This window comes from Lithobates pipiens, unplaced genomic scaffold, assembly GCF_037356315.1.
Source record: "Lithobates pipiens isolate NorthernLeopardFrog02 unplaced genomic scaffold, aLitPip1_a1.2 Scaffold_30, whole genome shotgun sequence".
Lineage (NCBI taxonomy): Eukaryota > Metazoa > Chordata > Amphibia > Anura > Ranidae > Lithobates > Lithobates pipiens.
Genome location: NW_027507791.1, coordinates 103,001,850 through 103,012,367, shown reverse-complemented (window position 1 = coordinate 103,012,367; position 10,518 = coordinate 103,001,850). Strand labels below are relative to the sequence as shown.

Below are 10,518 nucleotides of genomic sequence, written 5' to 3'. Positions count from 1 at the left end.
GGTCACGTGAGCGTCAGGAGGCGCTCTGACATCCGGCATATATACTGCATTTTTTTTAAAACCACAGAGACAGGTGTCTCTGTGACAAGTGTCCTGAAATGAGGAACAATCTTCTTATTTATGGGGTATGTTAGAACATTTGAATTTTGATGATGCGTAAGTGCTGTTAAGGCCTGGTTCGCATCTGAAATCACACTTGTCTGTTGCACAGAATCACCCGACAATGGAAATAATATCATTCTTGATCAGCTGTATTATGAATTAATATTTTGAGAAGGTCTGTTTAGCTATTAAAGGCACAGATTTAACTTTACAGATAATGCAACACCAAGACATCATACTTCATAGACACCTTTAATAAGAAACACAAGAGCTGGAGCATTGTCCTAGACATCACACTAATACGGCATGCATCAGCTTAAGTTAAACATGTAGATCACATAGCACATCACAATATACAGATCAAAATGTTATGAATCCCATCTTCATTGCAGCGCTGGTCACTTGCAGCATTTGCAGGTCTCACTTCCGCTAGCACATTGACAGCCCTCACTGCATTTACCGCAATTGTCCGGACAGCAGGTGCAGCAGCCTGTGGATAGAGACAGTCATCAGATGATAGAATAATGTGCTTAGACCAAAGTGAATGTCATAGCAGCCAAAAGTTCCAATACTTATTACTGTCATCAATAAAACAGCCTAATAAAAGTGAAAAAAATCTATGTATATCTAAAGGAAACCTATACCTAACAAAACATAAAAAAAAAAAGTGGTGCGCAAACTGTTGGCGCTATATAAATCCTGTATAATAATAATTTGCGATGTTATTGGTTTATCAGAAGATAATCACACCATTAGCTACGTAGAACAGCCACGCAACTAGCAATTTCAAAAGGGGAGGTTAGCTATAGCAGCCTTTATATTTTCTCAGTACAGGTTTCCTGTAATGTTTCAAGACTACTTGTGAACATGCTGTATATGACAAATCAAACAGGTCTAAAAGTCAGGTAAAAAAAAGAAACTCACCTTAATCCAGCGATGTGCATGAGAAAGGCAATCACAGCCAATGAGCCAATGAGGAGAGGGGCAAAACCACGCTCTGTGTGTGAATGGACAATGTCCATTCACAGGAGCGCAGTACGGGAGCGAGTCTGCTCAAGTGCCCCCATTGCAAAAGGCTTGCAATTTTGGGACATTCGGCAGTCGGGAGGGCCAGGACTGCTTCCACAACTGCTTATCTCTGCATCCCCAATCCATATCTCACTTTCACCACTCTTCAGCTCTGACCTCTTCATGTAACCCCCCCACCCCCACCCCTTCATCTTCACCCTTCCTGCTTAAAAGCTCCACCATCTTCCACATATCTTGTCTTGCTTTAATAGGCTGAAACACCCAGCCTGCTCTAGTACCTCCCTGCACATTGTAGGTGGCTCTGCCTCTCTCACTTGCAGGGAGATCATCCAGTGGGGGGGGTTCAGAATCTGCACTGCACCCCCAGGTACCTGCATCTCCCTTGTCCCCATCCTGCACTCAGTAGGAGCCATGTAGGAGATCACATCTGCAGGAGTCATTGGGAGACAGGCTGTCACTTGTAACACAGAAGCCAGACTTCTGTGATTACAAGTGATAGTGGTGAGCAAAGGGCCTGAGCCAGAGGTGGTGGAACCGAGCTCCACCAAGTTCCAGCTGAAAAAAAGCCCTGGTTCCACCCATACTGTTGCTGCCATTCCAAATGAGCAGCAAGAGAAGGCGGGCCTTACCAGTGCTGTGTGTCTATGGACAGCATGCTATGGGGTGCACGCAGGAGAGGTGGAGTTACAGCTCCGATGGGGGACTCCAGAAGAGGAGGTAAGCGACTGCCGACTGCTCTATGCAATGTCATTGCACGGAGCAGGTAAGTAAACATTTTTTTTTTATTGTAATTTAAAAAAGACTTTAAGTGTTTTTATAAACAGAAGCCAAAAATAATTTTCAACTGAGGAGAAAATTATTAAAACATTTATTTTCTTGCTCAGTTGAAAGTACCTATTTTTTGGGGGAAATAAGGAACCTTATCTTGGTGTATTATTTTAACAAACTGAGCCTGATTGTTATTTTAGGTAGTGACAGCCAATGGAAGTAAAAAAATAAATAACAGACACAAATGCGTGGCAATAAAGGCTGTTGTAGAATTAATCAGAGCATTACAGGATGGTGAATTTAGTCAATTGCCTATTGTACATGGGAGGTGGATACAAATAAAAGTCTCAGCCTTACTTTTTTTGCATGAATCGCATTTGCAGTCCTGACATTTACAGGCATCTGGTTGGCAGGTACAGGGGGCACCTATAAAAGACAAAGAGATACAATTGATATATATATAAAAAATACATAAAAACACACTTAAGCAAGCTAGACTATACAGAAATATATAGTTGTGTAGCAGTATATAATTCATAACGGGCTCTCCTAGATTGTGGAATCCTGTTTCAAATGCTCAGTTTGTAAGTCTCTCTTTACAGACATCCCAACCTGCAAAAACTAATTTCAGGGAGGTGGAAAACTTATTTCAGGGAGGTGCCGACCACCCCCCCCCCCCCCCAATTAAATGCAGCCTTACCAGTGCCAATTAAATGCAGCCTGATCAGTGCCAATTAAATGCAGCTATACCCATGCCCATAAAATACAGCCTAACCAGTGCCCATAGAATACAGCCTAATCACACAGAGCTCTGAAACAGATTTGAATATCCTGGCGGCAACTGTAACAAATTCCCGCCTCCTATGATACAGGTCACACTGATTCAATGTATCACTGGATCAGTGTTCCGTCTATCTTGGAGGCAGGACTTTGTTACAGTGCTCCACCTCGCACAGACGGGGATGTCATCACATCCAACTGTCACTAAGCCACAGACAGAAGATAATTGGTTCCTATGGGCAACACAGATAGTTTATTTTTCAGACACCTTCACCTCCCAGACACACACTGTACAGATAATACCACCCAGACCAACAATGACCCCCCATTACACTGAGAATTCTTTCTCTCATCTATTCCTTATACCTACCTCTTCCTCCCAACATTAAGATGGATCAAATCTCCGGTCCAGCCTGCAGCTCCACCATGCCTCTGTCCCTCACTTTAGATGCCTGAGTGGCGGCTGGCTCAGACTCTCAGTGTACCCCTAAGAGCCTGAGCCAGCTGCTCCTGTCCCCTCCAAACCCTGGTGCTCCAGTGAGCGCTGGAGTAGCAGAGCAGAGAGTGACTGACATTCTCTGGCTTTCCACTTATTGAAGACCGAGAACTGAGTGATCAGTGGCTGTTCTCAGTCTTAGAGGTGTGCGAGGAACAGATGCAGCATCAAACTGATGCTTAATACACCTCGGTGAGTATGATTGTGTAGCAATGGTGGACTACAGTTATAATTTTGTGCAATTTTCCCATCATTCTTCGTCTATAGTTACATCTCTCTAGTGCTGGGCGCCAGTGATGGTCATCATATCTGTGAGCCCAACCAAAGGGATTGTGGAACTAGTAGTCTTTTAGACTGGCAATTACGTTGCGTGACATTACATCTGGACTACACATCCCAGGGATCCTTGCTACAACCTGAGGAGACTTCTTTGAGGAACTATAAAAGAGTCAGGAGATCCGTCCCGCACTCTCTTCTTCCTGGGCCTTGCCGAGTGCACATCTCTGTGACGGAGAGAGAGGCTGCGGGGATAGACTAGGTTGTCAGACATCTACGTGGCACCAACCCAGAAGATTAACACGATTGTCCAAACTCTGCAGCCGTGGGTCATCACTGATCGATTTACTGAAGTATGTCTTTTCCCGGGACACTGTCTGCAAGGCACCTAGCCAATCCATTGTTGGTGAGAGGGCAATTGCCCATCCTTTGCAATCCTTCCCTGGTTACTTTATTTGAACACTGTGTACAGACACCTTTACCTTGGAAACACTGTACATAGACAACTTTACTTAAAACCACTTCAAGGAGTACCACTAGCCTGTTTAAGCCATTCCGATTGCTATCAAATCACTGTGCCTTATTGGATATAATCTAATAAGCTCCAACTGCCAGTGAAGACTATCAGATCTGCATCTCGGACATTGCTGTTATTACTATTTAAAGGGTCCTATTCTATCCTTATTCCGCCTGATCTCTCATTAGGATATAAAGGTTGAATAGGCCAAAAATGTTTAGAGATCATCTCTTTATTTAAAAGGTTACATATTAATATGTTATAATTAGTTAGATTGCATATCTTTGAATTATGATATTATGCGTTTTTTTTAAAACAAATTAAGTAATCTACTTTATGCTCAAGGGCAATAGACATACCTCTCAACTTTCTGAGATGAGACAGAGGGAAACTTTTATAGCAGACAAAAGAGCATAAGGCCTTGTTCACACAGGGCGATCACATCTGTGCCCCATGGAGGGCTGTGTTTACCCACCCAGGACTACACAGGTGTTCCTTGCATCCCTGTAAGGGTAGTCCCATTCATGTCTATTAGGACACAGTCACAGGGTCCCAATGTGACATACAGTATATGTGGGTGTGTGTGCATGTCCCCAGACTCACCCTGGGTGCATTTAGGCTGTGCAAACGCACCTGTATGGATGTCACTTTGGCAGCAGCAGTAGTGTCCGTGTATCTGCTGTGTCCCAATAGACATTGTAGCGGCAGCTCCTGAAGAGCACGCGCTATGCATTTTTCAAAGTTAAAGTTATGCCTGAACTGCAGTTTGGTTTGGGTACAATTGTCTACATTTAGACTTCAGCATCAGTCTGACTGGACTGTGAGATGTTCAGCCTGGCCACAGGGGGCTCTGTCTCTTCTGGCAGGCATGGAACTATGGTCTGGTTAGGTGCTTAAGTTACTCTCTCTCGGAGCCCGTCCAGTGGGAGTGGCGCTCTCGGTTTCTGGGAGAGGGTATTTAAGATGCGGACGTCAAGTGGTTCGGGGTTCCGGTCCAGAATGATGTACTGACTTCATGGTCCTGGTCCTCCTGACCAGCCCCCAGGAAGGCAATGGCCTGGGGTGCAGATCCACCCGATTTTGATGTCTCGGGGCTGGCTAACCCGAGGTAAGGAAACTAAAGGAGGATTCTGAGGTGGTTGGGTGCAGTCTCCGGTTTGGTAGAGACCCAGTGACTTCAACATTCCAGGGGAGGACTCTTCAGAAGAAGACCACATACGGGTTGGTTTCTTAGTAAGAGCCTGGAAGGGCTGAAGAGAATCCAGTCTTGTGGATATCGCCAAGCTGTCTGAAAGATCCAGGTATCCTACGAGTGTTTTTCAAGTTTAGTTTTAGTGTTCTACAACAACGTCTGTGGCAGAGACATATCTTGTATGTTCTACAACAACGTCTGTGGCAGAGACTTGTTCCTGAGTTAAGCAACTTGTTGGCTGCTGGGCCTTGTGAGAGAGGGACAGTCCAACTTGAGTGGACATCCAGTTGCGAATGGCTATTTTCTGGATGCAGTCAAAGTAAGCAAGTTCTTCAACATTTTGACTTTGACACTAAGCCCCTGTACACACGGTCGGGGATTTCGACAACCAAATCCGTCGGATTTTGTCCGTCGGATCTTGTCCAAAACTGTTGCATACACACGGTCGGACTAAGTTGTCGAAAAATCCGATCATTCAGAACGTGATGACGTAATTTCGTTACGATGTGACTACGTTCAGGCTAGTAGCCAATAGCTTTGATGTAGGAATTTGATCTGAGCATGCGTGGCACTTGGTCCGATAAAAATTCTCTACACATGATCGGAGTATGTCCGATCGAACAAGTTGGTCGGGAAATATTTCCAACAAGTTGGAAAATTGGGTCCGATGGATATTCAGACGGAATCAGTCCGATGCATACCACACACAGTCGGATTATCCGACAACACGGTCTGATAGGACACATTCCGACGAATTCTCCGACCGTGTGTACAAGGGCTAAGAGTACCTGAACTTCCTTTCCAACCCTTTGATCCCAATTTAAGAGACTGTTCATTGTCTACGTTTTGCAAATAAAATCCATTCAAGTGGATCTGTTGTCAGTCTCCCGAGTTACTGGGCCATTTACCACAGGACACCCCTAGACGTGAAACGAGGAGAACAGAAGGTAACGGTAAGCCCAAATCTAACCAGCAGCTCCTTCAGGGGTAGTGCTACAACATTTATGGGACTGCCAACATAGGAGTTCACCCAACACCTGTACATCCCTGTGCCAGGAAAACAAAATCCTGCACGGTGCACGGATGTGATCACCCCATATGAACAAGGCCTTAATGTAGATGCTGCTTTATTTGGAACATGAAATAATTAATAAATCAAAAATGATTGGTTAACCACTTAAGGACCGCCGCATGGCAATGTACGTCGGCGCAATGGCACCGACAGGCACAAGCACGTACATGTACGTGCTTGCCTTCTAGTGGGTGGGGGGTCCGATCGGACCCCCTCCCGCTGGATGCGGGCGGTCCGTTTCGCTTCAGGAGCGATCCGGGATGAGGGGATGGCCGTTGGTTTCTGGACATCCCCTCTCGATCGCTCCTGTGTATTGTAAACACAGGCAGGGAGGAAGTGATGTCATTCTCCTCGGGCGGTCTTTTTGACCGGACTGCGAGGAGAACACAATAGTAAGTGCACCAAACACTACACTGACATGTAGGCACACAAATCCCACCCCCGATCGCCCCCGCCCCCCCCCCCCCCCGCCAGTCACAGTGTCACTGATTGCAGTGATCATTTATTTACTGATCACTGCATTTAGTGTCAGTTGTGACAGTAAAAACTGTCAGGGCAGTTAGTGTTAGGTCCAGGGTAGCCCCCTACCCCCCCAATAAAGGTTTAACCCCCTGATTGCCCCTACAGTTAACCCTTTCACCCCCTTTTGCCAGTGTCACTAAGCGATCGTTTTTCTGATCGCTGCATTAGTGTCACTGGTGCCGCTAGGTAGCTAGTTATTTTTTTAGGTTCACCGCCAGGTTTTTATAGCGCTAGGTACCCCCATATACTACCCAATAATGGTTTTAACCCCCTGATTGCCCCAGTTAACCCTTTCACCAGCGATCACCGTATAAGTGCCACTGGTGACGCTGGTTAGCCAGTTAGATATTTAGGTTCCCCATCAGGTTTTTATATAGCGCCAGGGACCCCCATATACTACCTAATAAAGACTTTAACCCCCTGATTGCCTCTAGTTAACCCTTTCACCAGTGATCACCGTATAAGTGTTACGGGTTACTCTGGTTAGTTAGTTTGCTTTTTATAGCATCATGGCACCCACCATTTATTACCCACTAAAGGTTTAACCCCCTGATCACCCAGCGGGTGATATCAATTAGGTTTTAGGGTCAGGGTCTGCGTCGCCCCAGGCAGCGCTAGGTTAGTGCCAGTACCGCTAACACCCACGCGCAAAGCATACACCTCCCGTAGTGGTATAGTATCTGAACAGATCAATATCTGATCTGATCAGATCTATACTAGCGTCCCCAGCAGTTTAGGGTTCCAAAAAAACGCATTGTTAGCGGGATCAGCCCAGATACCTGCTGGCACCTGCGTTTTGCCCCTCCGCCCAGCCCACCCAAGTGCAGTATCGATCGATCACTGTCACTTACAAAACACTAAACACATAACTGCAGCGTTCGCAGAGTCAGGCCTGATCCCTGCGATCGCTAACAGGTTTTTTGGTAGCGTTTTATATTTAAATCCTGAAGGCAGTGCTTGGTTTTCGGGGTCCCGTACGTGGCTAGGCTCCCAAAAAGTCCCCCACATGTGGTATCCCCGTACTCGGGAGAAGCAGCAAAATTTATTTTGGGGTGGAATTCCACTTATGCCCATAGCATGTGTGAGCAATATATCATTTAGTGACAACTTTGTGCAAAAAAATAAATAAAATTGTAATATTCCTGCAACTTGTGGCAAAATATAAAATATTTCATGGACTCAACATGCCTCTCCGTAAATAGCTTGGGGTGTATACTTTCCAAAATGGGGTCATTTGGGGGGGTTTTGGGGTATTTTGGCATTTTATGGCCTTCGAAACTGTGATAGGTAGTGAGGAGTGAAATCAAAAATTTGCATCCTGATGCCGCGTACACACGATCGAACTGTATGACGGACTTAGTCCGTCATACAATCCGACGGACAATCCGGCGTACTTTCCACTGAACGGACTTGACCACACATGGATACACAAACAGTCCGACGAAAGCTTGCGCGAAGACGTACAGCACGTACGACGGGACTAGAAATAGGAAGTCCAAGACACAGCAAAGCCCTGTAAATCCTTTCTGGGCATGCGCCATTCTTAGTCCGTCGGACTAGCATACTGACGACCGTATTGTCCGCTGAAACCAAAGTACGACGGAAAGATTGTTGTGCAAACCGAAATTCTTAGTACTCCGGACTGCACGCTGAAAAAGTCAGCTGAAGCCCACACACGAGCGGATTGTCCGTTGAAATGTGTTTCAACGGACTAAGTACGTCATACAATTCGACAGTGTGTACGCGGCATTAGAAATCCTGAAGGCAGTGATTGGTTTTCGGGGTACCGTACGCGGCTAGACTCCCAAAAAGTCCCACATATGTGGTATCCTCGTACTCAGGTGAAGCAGCAGAATATATTTTGGGGTGCAATTCCACATATAGCTATGGCATGTGTGAGCAATATATCATTTAGTGACAACTTTTAGTAAACTTTTTTTTTTTTTTGTGTCATTATTCAATCACTTGGGACAAAAAAAAAAAATTCAATGGGCTCAACATGCCCCTCAGCAATTTCCTTGGGGTATCTACTTTCCAAAATGGGGTCATGGGGGGGGGGGTTGTACTGCCCTGCCATTTTAGCACCTCAAGAAATGAGATAGGCACTAGGCAGTCAAATTAAAAGCTGTGTAAATTCCAGAAAATGTACTCTAGATTGTAGACGCTATAACTTTTGCGCAAACCAATAAATATACGCTTATTGACATTTTTTTTACTAAAGACATGTGGCTGAATAAATTTTGCCCTAAATGTATGACTAAAATTGAGTTTATTCGATTTTTCTTATAACAAAAAGTAGAAAATATATTTTTTTCTCAAAATTCGTCTTTTTCCATTTATATCGCAAAAAATAAAAATCGCAGAGGCAATCAAATACCATCAAAAGAAAGCTCTATTTGTGGGAAAAAAAGGACGCAAATTTCGTTTGGGTACAACATTGCATGACCACGCAATTACCAGTTAAAGCAGTGCAGTGCGAAATTGGAAAAAGACCTCTGGTCCTCAGGCTGACAATTGGTCCGGGGCTGAAGTGGTTAAACAAACTCACAACTGCAAATTTTTGCACCACTGCTTTTCCTTTATACTGTTTTTTTTAATTAATAAATGCAATAAAATAGAGGTCGGATGATTTTGTGTTGTATACCACTTTTGGTAGTTGAATAATGCATCTTTATAGACAAATTCACGGATCAGATCAAAAAAAGAGGGACTTCCAACTTCATTTATCTTTAAATTATACAATATGTTGCTGTTTGCCACCATCTGTCAGGCTTTCACTACCCATCTATCGACTGACCATCTACCTGTTTATTCCTGCATTTCTCCCGATGCAGAGCCAATCCTCACTAGCAATAGATGATACTTTGCATGCAATGTCTTTTGCGTTGCTCAATAAAATATTTGAATATGAAAAAGAGACAAATAGGGAGGATGGAAGAACAGAGGCATTTGGTGTCAAATGAGGGACAGTTGGGAGCTATGGCAATAGAAGACAGTCGCATGGGAGGGGAAATGATCCAATCTCCTTCAGGCACTGGAATTGATAGGCTATAACATAGTGAGCCCCCCCCCCCTAAACAATATCCACCCCATATCATCAATGTCATTGACATACCTTGTGAACATTTGCAATCCTGGGTGTCCATGGTTTCTGTGGATTCGGTTGGTCAGTAGACGATGGTGATTTTCCGATGCTCAGTAGACGATGGTGATTTTCAGATGCTCAGTAGACGATGGCGATTTTCAGATGCTCAGTAGACGATGGTGATTTTCCGATGCTCAGTAGACGATGGTGATTTTCAGATGCTCAGTAGACGATGGTGATTTTCAGATGCTCAGTAGACGATGGTGATTTTCAGATGCTCAGTAGATGGCAGTAATTCTCAGTGCGTTGCTGTTTGAAGCGTACAGCTGTGCTGTTCTCTATATACACAGAATTCCAGACTGAGTGCAAAAGCCAGCAGATAATAATCACACCCCTTGCCACCCACATGACTCGCAGCCACATGTGTGATGACACAGTGCAGAACAAGGACATGATGTGTGCAAAACCTGCAGAGTCAGAGAAGACAGACCATTACACAGCACAAACACAATTGCTCGAATTATTTTTGCCAATAGATAATCATTTTAGTGATCAAGTTCGAGCATAAAGGAAAATAGTTGTGAAAATGCATCTGTGTATATGTTTGTAGTATTCTTTCTTTGCTGATGCTGACTATAGTTGGCATCTGCAAACGTAGGTCTCGGGCAAAGGTGTATCA

The 10,518-nt window shown here is 44.6% G+C and overlaps 1 long non-coding RNA gene across 1 annotated transcript; it reads right to left on the bottom strand.

Moving 5' to 3' along the window:
• Positions 1–338: 338 nt before the first annotated feature.
• On the bottom strand, positions 339–10,241 carry LOC143943134 (uncharacterized). The gene is made up of 3 exons (XR_013264884.1): positions 9,870–10,241; positions 2,257–2,325; positions 339–592 (listed from the first exon to the last, which is right to left on the bottom strand). It is a non-coding gene; the product is annotated as an uncharacterized LOC143943134 (long non-coding RNA).
• Positions 10,242–10,518: the final 277 nt, after the last annotated feature.